This window comes from Bufo gargarizans, chromosome 3 (assembly GCF_014858855.1).
Source record: "Bufo gargarizans isolate SCDJY-AF-19 chromosome 3, ASM1485885v1, whole genome shotgun sequence".
NCBI lineage: Eukaryota > Metazoa > Chordata > Amphibia > Anura > Bufonidae > Bufo > Bufo gargarizans.
The window spans coordinates 304,908,950-304,923,334 of NC_058082.1; positions in this window are offsets into that span (position 1 = coordinate 304,908,950).

Genomic DNA, 14,385 nt, shown 5'->3' on the forward strand with positions numbered 1-14,385 from the left:
TATGATTTTATTGATAGGACCTGCCGGGTTAAACCGTCTATTGCGCATGCACCAGGTCATTACCCGGACGCTGCGCGTATTAATTCAATGAATAGGGATGTACGAGGTTTGAGGACCTTCGCCCTGCCTCCCCCCCGGTCTCCTCCCTTCGGTCCAACCTATAAACATTGAAGACAGCACATAGGCGGCGGAACTCTAACCTAAGGGAACGCCCTCCAGCCGGCCCGATCCGATCATGTGACGTTGGGGGGTCATCTGACTAGTCACATGATTGGAGAGGGAGCGGGTCACGTGTTGGCAGAGGCGGACTTTGAGTGTCTGAGCAGGGATTTAAATAGAACGCCCCGGACACTCATACTATTGCTGCCACTGCAGGATGTTGTACATAGGTGCTGCCACACGCAGGACCGTGGATAGGACTACAGCTGGACCACAATAATGCACCGTGAAAAGCTAAGTAGTTTTACATGTACTCTTGATGTATATTGGATGTGAATACCATATATATATATATATATATATATATATATATATATATATATATATACACTCACCTAAAGAATTATTAGGAACACCTGTTCTATTTCTCATTAATGTGATTATCTAGTCAACCAATCACATGGCAAGTTGCTTCAATGCATGTAGGGTTGTGGCCCTGGTCAAGACAATCTCCGGAACGCCAAACTAAATGCCAGAATGGGAAAGAAAGGGCTACAACAGCAAAAGACCCCACCGGGTACCACTCATCTCCACTACAAATAGGAAAAAGAGGCTACAATTTGCACAAGCTCACCAAAATTGGACTGTTGAAGACTGGAAAAATGTTGCCTGGTCTGATGAGTCTCGATTTCTGTTGAGACATTCAAATGGTAGAGTCCGAATTTGGCGTAAACAGAATGAGAACATGTATCCATCATGCCTTGTTACCACTGTGCAGGCTGGTGGTGGTGGTGTAATGGTGTGGGGGATGTTTTCTGGGCACACTTTAGGCCCCTTAGTGCCAATTGGCCATCGTTTAAATGCCACGGGCTACCTGAGCATTGTTTCTGACCATGTCCATCCCTTTATGACCACCATGTACCCATCCTCTGATGGCTACTTCCAGCAGGATAATGCACCATGTCACAAAGCTCGAATCATTTCAAATTAATTTCTTGAACATGGCAATGAGTTCACAGTACAAAAATGACCCCCACAGTCACCAGATCTCAACCCAATAGAGCATCTTTGGGATGTGGTGGAACGGGAGCTTCGTGCCCTGGATGTGCATCCCTCAAATCTCCATCAACTGCAAGATGCTATCCTATCAAAATGGGCCAACATTTCTAAAGAATGCTATTAGCACCTTGTTGAATCAATGCCACGTAGAATTAAGGCAGTTCTGAAGGCAAAAGGGGGTCCAACACCGTATTAGTATGGTGTTCCTAATAATTCTTTAGGTGAGTGTATATATACAATACAGACCAAAAGTTTGGACACACCTTCTCATTCAAAGAGTGTTCTTTATTTTCATGAATATGAAAATTGTAGATTCACACTGAAGGCATCAAAACTATGAATTAACACATGTGGAATTATATACATAGCAAAAAAGTGTGAAACAACTGAAAATATGTCATATTCTAGGTTCTTTAAAGTAGCCACCTTTTGCTTTGATTACTGCTTTGCACACTCTTGGCATTCTCTTGATCAGCTTCAAGAGGTAGTCACCTGAAATGGTCTTCCAACAGTCTTGAAGGAGTTCCCAGAGATGCTTAGCACTTGTTGGTCCTTTTGCCTTCACTCTGCAGTCCAGCTCACCCCAAACCATCCTGATTGGGTTCAGGTCCGGTGACTGTGGAGGCCAGGTCATCTGGTGCAGCACCCCATCACTCTCCTTCATGGTCAAATAACCCTTACACAGCCTGGAAGTGTGTTTGGGGTCATTGTCCTGTTAAAAAATAAATGATGGTCCAACTAAACACAAACCGGATGGAATAGCATGCCGCTGCAAGATGCTGTGGTAGCCATGCTGGTTCAGTATGCCTTCAATTTTGAATAAATTCCCAACAGTGTCACCAGCAAAGCACCCCCACACCATCACACTTCCTCCTCCATGCTTCACGGTGGGAACCAGGCATGCAGAGTCCATCCATTCACCTTTTCTGCGTCTCACAAAGACACACTGGTTGGAGCCAAAGATCTCAAATTTGGACTCATCAGACCAAAGCACAGCTTTCCACTGGTCTAATGTCCATTCCTTGTGTTCTTTAGCCCAAACAAGTCTCTTCTGCTTGTTGCCTGTCCTTAGCAGTGGTTTCCTAGCAGATATTCTACCATGAAGACCTGATTCACACAGTCTCCTCTTGAAGAGGAGATAGAACTCTGTGTGGCATTGACCTGGTCTCTAATCTGAGCTGCTGTTAACCTGCGATTTCTGAGGCTGGTGACTCGGATGAACTTATCCTCCGCAGCAGAGGTGACTCTTAGATTTCCTTTCCTGGGGCGGTCTGCATGTGAGCCAGTTTCTTTGTAGTGCTTGATGGTTTTTATGACTGCACTTGGGGACACTTTCAAAGTTTTCCCAATTTTTCGGACTGACTGACCTTCATTTCTTAAAGTAATGATGGCCACTCGTTTTTCTTTACTTAGCTGCTTTTTTCTTGCCATAATACAAATTCTAACAGTCTATTCAGTAGGACTATCAGCTGTGTATCCACCTGACTTCTCCACAATGCAACTGATGGTCCCAACCCCATTTATAAGGCAAGAAATCCCACTTATTAAACCTGACAGGGCACACCTGTGAAGTGAAAACTATTTCAGGTGACTACCTCTTGAAGCTCATCAAGAGAATGCCAAGAGTGTGCAAAGCAGTAATCAAAGCAAAAGGTGGCTACTTTGAAGAACCTAGAATATGACATATTTTCAGTTGTTTCACACTTTTTTGTTATGTATATAATTCCACATGTGTTAATTCATAGTTTTGATGTTTTCAGTGTGACTCTACAATTTTCATAGTCATGAAAATAAAGAAAACTCTTTAAATGAGAAGCTGTGTCCAAACATTTGGTCTGTACTATATACATAAAAATGAAGGTCAGTCAGTCCGAAAAATTGGGAAAACTTTAAAAGTGTCCCCAAGTGCAGTCACAAAAACCATCAAGCGCTACAAAGAAACTGACTTTGTAGCGCTTGAGGAGAAGTTCATCCGAGTCACCAGCCTCAGAAATCGCAGGCTAACAGCAGCTCAGATTAGAGACCAGGTCAATGCCACACAGAGTTCTAGCAGCAGACACATCTCTAGAACAACTGTTAAGAGGAGACTGTGTGAATCAGGCCTTCATGGTAGAATATCTGCTAGGAAACCACTGCTAAGGACAGGCAACAAGCAGAAGATACTTGTTTGTGCTAAAGAACACAAGGAATGGACATTAGACCATCTGTGGAAATCTGTGCTTTGGTCTGATGAGTCCAAATTTGAGATCTTTGGTTCCAACCACCATGTCTTTGTGCGACGCAGAAAAGGTGAACGGATGGACTCTACATGCCTGGTTCCCACCGTGAAGCATGGAGGAGGAGGTGTGATGGTGTGGGGGTGCTTTGCTGGTGACACTGTTGGGGATTTATTCAAAATTGAAGGCATACTGAACCAGTATGGCTACCACAGCATCTTGCAGCAGCATGCTATTCCATCCGGTTTGTGTTTAGTTGGACCATCATTTATTTTTCAACAGGACAATGACCCCAAACACACTTCCAGGCTGTGTAAGGGTTATTTGACCATGAAGGAGAGTGATGGGGTGCTGCACCAGATGACCTGGCCTCCACAGTCACCGGACCTGAACCCAATCGAGATGGTTTGGGGTGAGCTGGACTGCAGAGTGAAGTCAAAAGGGCCAACAAGTGCTAAGCATCTCTGGGAACTCCTTCAAGACTTTTGGAAGACCATTTCAGGTGACTACCTTTTGAAGCTCATCAAGAGAATGCCAAGAGTGTGCAAAGCAGTAATCCAAGCAAAAGGTGGCTACTTTGAAGAACCTAGAATATGACATATTTTCAGTTGTTTCACACTTTTTTGTTATGTATATAATTCCACATGTGTTAATTCATAGTTTTGATGCCTTCAGTGTGAATCTACAATTTTCATAGTCATGAAAATAAAGAAAACTCTTTGAATGAGAAGGTGTGTCCAAACTTTTGGTCTGTACTGTATATATATATATATATATATATATATATATATATATATATATATATATTTGTTTCAGGAGTTTTACTAGGCATTCGTAGGAAGTTTTGATAATCTGCAAATTGGTCCCCATGCCAATGAAACGCGTCGGGCCAATACAGCATAATTGCTCCTGGGACCATTTGGGATTATAGCGTCCCAGTACCCCTGTCTCTCCACTCTATCCTCCCTCCTGTCCTTTGCCTATTAGATTGTGCACTGTTCTGAAGGCATTTAGAGGTCACATGAATTTTTCGGTGTGTCCTTGTCTTGTTTTATAAATAATTTTAGGCCTTTTAATATTATATATCAATAAATGTTATGTTTGAGTTGTGGTAAATCATTCATGTGAAAAGAGTTGTTAACATTACCGCTTACAAATTTGGCCTTGACTACTGGAACTTGGTCGTGTGTGATTTGTAAGAAAAATTCATCCTTAACGAATATGGACACCTTTAGGGGCATTTTTTATTATTGCATTCTACATATTTTGGGCTATAAATGATTTTTAAAATTGGTCTTTATAAAAAATTTACAACAGTTTGTCTTCTATATCTCTCACTTTTACCTTATCTGCGGATTATTGCCTCCCCTTCTCACTGAATTCCGAGTTTCTTTGATGGCTTTAGCTTTTATCTTTACTTTCCTAACATCTTACAAACACTAATTTAAGCAATTTGTTTAATGAAAATGATAAGAATATGGATTAAATGAGTGTTTATGAGCTGGGAACTAGAAAAAAAAGGATATAGATTGAGCCAATAGAGCAGTTCTCTGACCAAATTAAGTGAGAAGGAGAAGTAACAATCTATAATTGGAGGGGAAATGAAAGCTGTAGAGCACAAATCATTGAAAATTTTTAATAAAGACCATTTAGAAAAATGAATAGAATATAATGATAAAAAAAGAAAGTAAAATTCCCTAAGAGCTTTTCATGGTCTTTAAAGGTGTACATACCTCTTTAGTTATACAAAAATATATCTAATCAATGTTATATTAGTTATGTTAGGGTACAGCCACACAGTCACATTTCTGCATGTAGTTTTGGATGCAAAAGCCAGGAGTTAATTAAATGAAAGAAGTTGTATTTGTCCTTCATACTTTCTCTCTTTTTATGATCCATTCCTGATCTCAGCTTCTAAAATGGCATCAGGAAACCTGACCTTGTTGCCATACCCTTAAGGTATTGCAAGAGGTCACTATGGAAGAGCAGAATTTTGTGCTTCAAAATGTGGTCCAATTGTCTTTCAACTTTTTGTTTTGAATGTATCAAATAGATTTGGCTGTTTCGACGAAGTTCAAAAATAAATTTGATTTGTGATGAAATACTTTGTCAATAAATTGCATTCCATTGAATGTCACGGGCACAATGATGGGGAATGGTGATCGCGCCATCTTGATTGAATAAAAAATGTAAAATCTCTTGTGTGCTGATGTGACGTCATCACTCTGGACATATGCACTGATGTGATTACAGATAACTAGAGTTGAGCAGACACCTGGATGTTTGGGTTCAAAGGGTTCGGCCAAACTTGGGAAAAAAGTTAAAGTTCGGGACCCAAACTTGACCCCGAAACTGAACCTCATTGAAGTCAATGGGGACCAGAACTTTTAAGCACTAAAATGGCTGTAAAAATGTCATGGAAGGGTTAGAGGGCTGCAAATGGCGTCAAAATGTGGTTAAGACCATGGCAAGTGCTCTGCAAACAAATGTGGATAGGGAAATGACTTTAAATAACATAAAATACATTAAAAAAAATAATAATCTTGATCTAGGAGGGCCGGGTCCATATGGAGTAGGAGGTTGAGGAGGCGGTGGGTGTGGCGGTGTAGGTGGAAGTGGCGGTGGAGGAGGAGGTAGCCTACACTGGTTTTTGGTTTTAAATTTTATTTTTAAAATTAGGGTACACCCCAAAACATTGGGAAATATAACCTGTGATAACCCTCTCTAGTCATGCTAAACACACGTTCAGACAATACACTGGCTGCAGGGCAGGCCAGAACCTCCAAGGGGAAAAGGGCAAGCTCAGTCCATGTGCCCAATTTGGAGACCCAGAAGTTGCAGGGGCTGACCCCTGTCAGTCAGTTCGTGTAGGCATGTGCACACTTACTGCCCCACCATGTCGAACGTCCCCGTGACGTTCACGATCCAATTTGATATCTGCTCTATCAACTTTCGATGTTCTTTTATGCGCCTACCATGGTGATCACGGGTGGCGGGGAATCAGGGTTCCAGGCCAGACAGGGAGCGTGAGAAAGAGAGACCACATCCAGAGTTGAAATATGGGCGACATTATTAAAGCATAAAAGTGTGACAACTTTTCAAAGTTTAAGCATTGAATGAAAGGATGTGCTGCGCATTAATTACTGAATAATTTATTACATTTTATTCCCAGTCACCTATGCATAGCAGGTGTTTATTCATGTCTAAAATTGTATAATGTCAACCCAAGAATGTAACAGAAAAATTATTGAAATTTATTAAGCTGTCAACTAGGTAGAGGAGGAGATATTACTCCCAAAAATCGGTGGATTTCACCAAAAAATGTAACTGACAATTTTTAATTTTTTTCAGTCTACTAGGTACAGGAGTGGTTCATCACACCCAAAAATTGGTGAATTTCACCAGAATATATAACGGACAATTTTTTTTTAACCTGTCTACTAGGTATAGCAGTGGTACTATACACCCAAACATTTGTTTATTTCGCCAGAAAATTTAACTGACAATTTTTTTATTTTTTTTACCATTCCACTAGGTATAGCAGTGGTACTATACACACCAAAATTGGTAAATTTCACCCTAAAATGTAAATGACAATAAAAAAAATTTTTTATCGGTCTACTAGGTATAGCAGTGGTACTATACACCCAAAAATTGGTTAATTTCACCCGGAAAAGTAAATGACAATTTTCTTTGTTGTTTAACCAGTCTACTAGGTATTAGTGTTCATCACGAATATTCAAATTGCGAATTTTAATCGCGAATATCGGCACTTCGAGAATTCGCAAATATTTCGAATTTCGCAAACTATATTCGTAATTGCGAATATTCGATTTTTGTGAAAATACCAGTTCATGCGAATTTTTGCAATCAAGAAAATAATGCCTGCAGATCATGAATTCGCAAATTCTCGAATATATGGCGAATATTTGCCCAAATATTCGTGAAATATCGCGAATTTGAATATTGCCCCTGCCGCTCATCACTACTAGGTATAGCAGTGGTACTATACACCCCAAAATTTGTTAATTTCACCATAAAATGTAACTGACAATTTTTTTATTTTTTTTTACCAGTTCCACTAGGTATAGCAGTGGTACTATACACTCCAAAATTGGTAAATTTCACCCTAAAATGTAAATGACAATTTGTATTTATTTTTTTAATGGTCTACTAGGTATAGCAGTGGTACTATACACCCAAAAATTTGTGAATTTCACCCGGACATGTAAATGACAAAGTAGTGAAATGATATAAAATAAAACACGTACCAAAAAAAAAAGGATTTATGAATTGGAGTTCCATATGGAGTAGGAGTTTGAGGAGGCGGTGGGAGCGTCGGTGGAGAAGGACGAGATAGCCAACACAGGTTTTTGGTTTTAATTTAATTTTGTAAAATTAAGGTACACTCCAAAAGAGTGTGAAATATCCAAAATGCAAACATGAGGAATTGCGCTGCAGTATAAAAATGGCTGCTTAGTGCCGGTATACATGTCTATTCTGCACAAGGTACGGACAAGTCCTGAGGGATCCATGCCTGGTTCATTTTAATTGGCTGTGGACAGGCGGCTGCGCTTGTCTGTGATGACGCCCCCTGCCGCGCTAAACACACATTCAGATAATATACAGGCTGCAGGCAGGCAGGGCAGGCGAGCACCTTGAAGGCGTAAAGGGCAAGCTCAGGCCATGTGCCCAATTTGGAGACCCAGAAGTTGAAGGGGGCATACCTGTTATTCAGTTTGTGTAGGCGTGTGCACACATACTGCTCCACCATGTTCGTGAAATGCTGCCTACTGCTAAGACGTTCCATATCAGCTGGTGGTGCTGGTTGTTGTGGCGTGCTGACAAAGCTTTTCCACATTTCAGCCATGCTAACCCTGCCTTCTGAGGTGCTGGTGGTGCCCCAGCTGTGTTGGCGACCTCTTCCTCTGCCTTCGCCCTGTGCTTCTACTGTGCCCCCATTGTCAGGTGGGAATGCCACAGGCGTGCACTTGTACTCGCACATCTTACGTTCACGCTCCAGTGAGGGAATTAAGGACGGTATGTTGTCCTTGTAACGGGGATCCAGCAGCGTGGCCACTCAGTAATCAGCACAAGTTAGAATGTGGGTAACTTGGCGGTCATTGCGGAGACACTGCAGCATGTAATCGCTCATGTGTGCCAGGCTGCCCAGAGGCAACGAAAAGCTGTCCTCTGTGGAAGGTGTATCGTTTGTGTCCTCTGTATCCCCCCATCCACGCACCAGTGATGGCCATGAGCTGGTCTGGGTGCCACCCTGCTGTGAACATAGTTCATCCTCCTCCATCTCCTCATCCTCCACCTCGTCATCCTCCAGAACTGTGCCCTGGCTGGACAATTGTGTACCTTGGGTTTGTGGGTGCAGGAACCCACCCTCGGAGCCACTTGGGAATGACTGGCCGGAAACCCTACGAAATGATCCCTCTTCCTCCTCCTCCTCCTCCTGTGCGACATCCTCTTCTATCATCGCCAGGAGCGTTTTTTCAAGGAGGCATAGAAGTGGGATAGTAACGCAGAGAACGGCGTTATCGGCCATGTTGGTGGAGTACTCGAAACAGCGCAACAAGGAACACAGGTCTCGCATGGAGGCCCAGTCATTGGTGATGAAGTGCTGCTGTTCCGCCGAGCGACTCACCCTTGCGTGCTGCAGCTGAAACTCCACTATCGCCTGCTGCTGCTCGCATAGTCTGGCCAGCATGTGCAAGGTGGAGTTTCACCTTGTAGGCACATCGCATATGAGGTGGTGAGCGGGAAGGCCGAAGTTTCGCTGCAGCGCTGACAGGCGAGCAGCAGCAAGGTGAGAACACCTAAAGCGCGCACAGACGGCCCGCACTTTCTGCAACAGCGTTGACATGTCGGGGTAATTTTTAAGGAATCTGCACCACTGCATTCAGCACATGCGCCAGGCAAGGGATGTGAGTCAATCCGGCTAGTCCCAGTGCTGCTACGAGATTTCGACCATTATCGCACACCACCAGGCCTGGTTTGAGGCTGACTAGCACAAACCACTCATCGGTCTGTTGTTCAAGGCCCGTCCACAGCTCCTGCGCGGTGTGCGGTTTGTCCCCCAAACAGATAAGTTTTAAAACTGCCTGCTGTCGTTTACCCCTGGCTGTGCTGAAAGTGGTGGTGAAGGTGTTACGCTGACCGGATGAGGAGCTAGTAGAGGATGAGGAAGCAGAGTAGGAGGAGGAAGCAACAGGAGGCAAACTGAAGCGCCCTGCAATCCTCGGTGGTAGAAGGACATGCGCCAAACTGCTATCTGCCTCAGGCCCAGCTGTCACTGCATTTACCCAGTGTGCTGTTATGGAGATATAACGGCCCTGACCATGCTTACTGGTCCACGTATCTGTAGTCAGGTGCACCTTGCCACAGATGGAGTTGCGCAGTGCACACCTGATTTTGTCCCCTACTTGGTTGTGCAGGGAAGGGATGGCTCGCCTTGAAAAGTAGTGGCGGCTGGGAACGACGTACTGTGGGACAGCTACCGCCATAAGGCTTTTAAACTATCCGTCTCCACTAGACGGAATAACAGCATTTCAAAGGCCAGTAATTATTATTATTATTATTATTTATTTTTTTCAAAAGCTTTATTGAAAAATAAATATCTGCTACACTTGTAACAATTCAACGAAGAAGGAGGGATAAACTCCTGTTGCAAAAAGAGCTGCTTTGGTAACAAATAGTAAACACAAAACAACATAACAACAATAAGGATGTACAGTATATTATGTAGGTTCTTGTTCTGAAGACTTCTTATCCGGGTTCTGTAAAGAGGACTATAGGTATATACATAACTGTATAGCAAAACAACATGTATGACTTTGTTAGTGGTAGCCTCTAAAGGATCTCCAATTTTCCCAAAGAGTCCTAAATTCTTGGTGGGATCTGTTTTCCCAAGCCGCTATCTCTTCAAATCTATAAATAGTCAACCTAGTTAAACCAGTGGTCTAAGGAAGGGAGCTCTGTTGACAACCAATGTGTAGGGATTAGGAGTTGGGCGGTTACAATTAGGATCTTTAAGAGGGAGGGAGTTTTTGTTTTGTGGTCATGTGACAGACCCAATAGAGCCATCAATGGTGAGGGAGTGATATTTGAATTGCAAATTTCATTGCATTTTTTATAGATGTTATCCCACCAACTAAGTATAATAGGGCAAGCCCACCAAATATGAAACATTGTTCCCTGACCTTCACCACATCTCCAGCAGATGTCTGAACCACTACTATCATAACGGCAGGTAACGGCAGGTGTTTTATACCATCTAGTTAGCACTTTATATCCATTTTCCTGGATTCTGATACATCTTGAGGATGTATGTGGTGTTTTAAAAAGTAAGAGTTGATCCCCAGGTGAGAAATGGGTGTTTAAATCTTTTCCCCATTGGCTTATAAAGGAAGGTTTGGGAGGTGAAATGGTCGTACTGAGATATCTGTATGGTTATGAATAAGGCTTTCAAACCAGGTGAGAGGTCTGAGAAGAGAGCTTAGAGGAATATTTTTGTTGATGTATGTAGACAGGAAAGAGAGCATGTGAGGCTGGGATTTGATCTCAGGAAGGGAAGAGATGAGAGAGTCAAGGTCCAACATTCCTTTCTCGCTCTTCAATAATATAGTAAGAATAGGCACTTCAGAGGAACGTAGACTTTTGGGAACACTTTGAGTTCTAGAGGGGCTAAGCTTATCACATCTCTGACCTGGGCCAGGGGGGGAGGGATATGGGAATCCCCAATTTGAGTTTTGGAACCATCTCAAGGGCTCAAGAGTAGCTGTCACCAAAGGATTGTGTTTAAGGGCTAGAAAGATATTGTGGTAAGGATCCACTAATAGGGCTCTAAGGGTCGAGAGCTATTCTGGAGTTTCCATACCAACCCATGACTTTTGTTCAGGGCATCTAAGTCAATCTAGGGCTCTGGAAAGAAGTATGGCTTTATTATATAATAGGGGTTTTGGAAGGCCTATACCACCCTGAGTTCTAGGTCTCTGTAAAGTATTGATATTAATCCTTGCTTTTTTTGCCGTTCCAAATGAAGGAGCGAATGGATTTCTCCAGGGAGTGAAAAAAGGAGTTGGGTATAGGGATGGGAAGGACCTGGAGGAGGTAATTTACTTTGGGTAAAACAAGTTACATGACCATGTTTTTACGTCCAAACCAGGATAGCAAAGGAGGGTTTAAAGCTTCTAGTTGTTTTTTGATTGCGCTTAGTAGAAGGAGATAGTTTAGTTTAAATAATGATGGGAGATCAGGGTGAATTTTAACTCCTAAGTATGTTATATAGGGTGAATCCCAATTGAAAGGGGAGGAGAGGATTAGTTTGGATCTGAGTCTGTGGCTGAGCCCTATACTAAGAATGTGTGATTTTTTCATGTTTATTTTAAAGTTGGAGAGAAAGCTAAATTTCTCCAGGATAGAATAGATAAGCTGGAGAGAGTTTTCAGGGTTGGAGGACATTATTAGGAGGTCATCAGCAAAAGCTGCAATTTTATGTTCTTGATCTCCTAGTTTAAGACCTTTAATGTCGTTCTCTGATCGTATGAGAACAAGGAGGGGTTCAATTATTAAGACAAAGATCAAGGGGGAGAGGGGGCATCCCCGCCTAGTCCCATTCCTTATGGGGAAAGGTTGTGAGGTAGTGTCATTAATCAGCACCGACGCCGAGGCATTAGTGTACATAGCTTGGATAGCGTGTATAAAGGCAATTGGGATTCCAAACTGCAGTGCATAGAATTCCAATGAACTCAGTTAAATGATTTTTCGGCGTCGGTGCTGTCCAGGACTAGGGGAAGGTGGTGTTTCGAGGCGTGGAGCAGTGCGTTTAGTACTCTTGCTGTGTTGTTCTTTCCCTCTCTTCCTTTGATAAAACCTGTTTGGTCTCTATGGATAAGTTGGGGTGGGAGAGGGGCTAGTCGATTTTCTAGTAGTTTAACTAATAGTTTTAGGTCGATATTTAATAGAGATATAGCGCGGTAGTTACCACATTCAGTTGGGTCCTTCACTTCTTTGGGGATGATGGTAATATTAGCTTTTGTCATCTAATGGGAGAGAGGGTCGCCATGCAAGGTTTGATTACAAACATTAAGCAAGTATGGCAGAAGGACGGAGTTAAAGGAGCGGAAATAAAGAGCCGGGAACCCATCCAGGCCGGGGGCCTTCCCTTTAGGGAGTTGTTTGATTGCTAGGAGAAGTTCATCGCTATTGAATGGAGAGTTTAAGGCTTTTATATGATCTTCATTAATTTGGGGTATTTTAATAGATTGGAGGAAAAGGTTTATCGAGTCTTGATGTGTAGAACTCAAGGTGTCTCCTTTCTGGGAAGGTAAGTTATATAGGGAGCGATAGAATGTCAAGAACCTTTGGGATATGTCATGTGTGTTAGTAAGCATATTGCCTTTATTACTGTGAATTTTGCAAATAACGTTTTGGGCCTTCCGTTTTTTGATTCTAGACATCATAAATTTGGACACCTTGTCTCCGTGGGCGAAGAATTTATATTGTGCGTGTAGGAAGTATTTATCAGATTAGGTGTTTAGCAGGTTTTTTAGGTCAGCTCTAAGAAGCGCTAATTTTGTTAAATGGGAGTCTAGTAGGGACCTTTTATGAAGGGTCTCAATATCCCTAATGTCTTTCAGGAGGGAGTCAATGCAGGCTAGTCCTAATTTATTTGTATAAGAGCCTAAGCTTATAAGTTAACCCCGGATATAAGCTTTATGGGTGTCCCAAAGGATGTAGGGGTGGATATCAGGGGGGTTGTTAGATGAGAAAAAAATCATTTAAGGACCTTTTATTTATTTTCTGGGGTTTGGATCAATTGTTCGTTAAGTTTCCAGTTAAACGTTTTCATAGGTTTGTTGGGGGTGAGTATATGAATCCATACAGGGGCATTGTCAGATAGGCTGATAGAGCCAATTTGGGCCTTAGAGCATAAATGAATGTGTTTGGAGGATACCAATAGATAGTCCAAGCGCTGGCATGAACCATGCGGATTAGAATAAAATGTATAGTCCTTAGTGTTAGGATTTAAGTTCTCCAGATGTCAACCAAGCGCCGGTCATGCAGAGATTTCCTTAATTTGCTTAGAACCTTATTTGAGATAGCAGACTTTTGGGAAGAGGAGTCCACTGGAGGGATCAAAGTAAGGTTGAAGTCGCCTCCCATAACAGTCACTCCTTCTCTGAAGTGGTCAATCGTCTGAAGAGTTTTATGGAGCCATGTAGCTTGGTTGACGTTAGGAGTGTATACATTAATAAACGTGTATATTTGGTTCGCTATGTTACCTTTTAAAATTATAAAATATTGATCATTGAATATGATCCAAGTAGGTGAAGTAGGGGTACTTTTACTGAAGCCCACTCTGACCCCTCTAGAAACCGACGAGTTAGTACCGCAATGATACCAGGTGGGGAAATAGGAGTGGGAGAGGTTAGGATAGTGGTTAAATCTAAAATGCGTCTCTTGAAGGAGGACGACGGAGAAGCCCTCTTTTTTTAATACGGAGAAGATTTGGCAACGTTTGGAAGGGGCATTGAAACCCTTTACATTGTAAGAGGTAATTCGTAAATCAGCCATAAAGTGTTAGGCTACTTTCACACTAGCGTTCGGGGCTCCGCTTGTGAGTTCCGTTTGAAGGCTCTCACAAGCGGCCCCGAACGGATCCGTACAGCCCCAATGCATTCTGAGTGGATGCGGATCCGCTCAGAATGCATCAGTTTGGCACCGTTTGGCCTCCGCTCCGCTCAGCAGGCGGACACCTGAACGCTGCTTGCAGCGTTTTCGTGTCCGCCTGGCCGTGCGGAGCCAAACGGATCCGTCCAGACTTACAATGCAAGTCAATGGGGACGGATCCGTTTGACGTTGACACAATATGGTGCAATTTCAAACTGATCCGTCCCCCATTGACTTTCAATGCAAAGTCAGGAGTCCCCATCAGATCGGA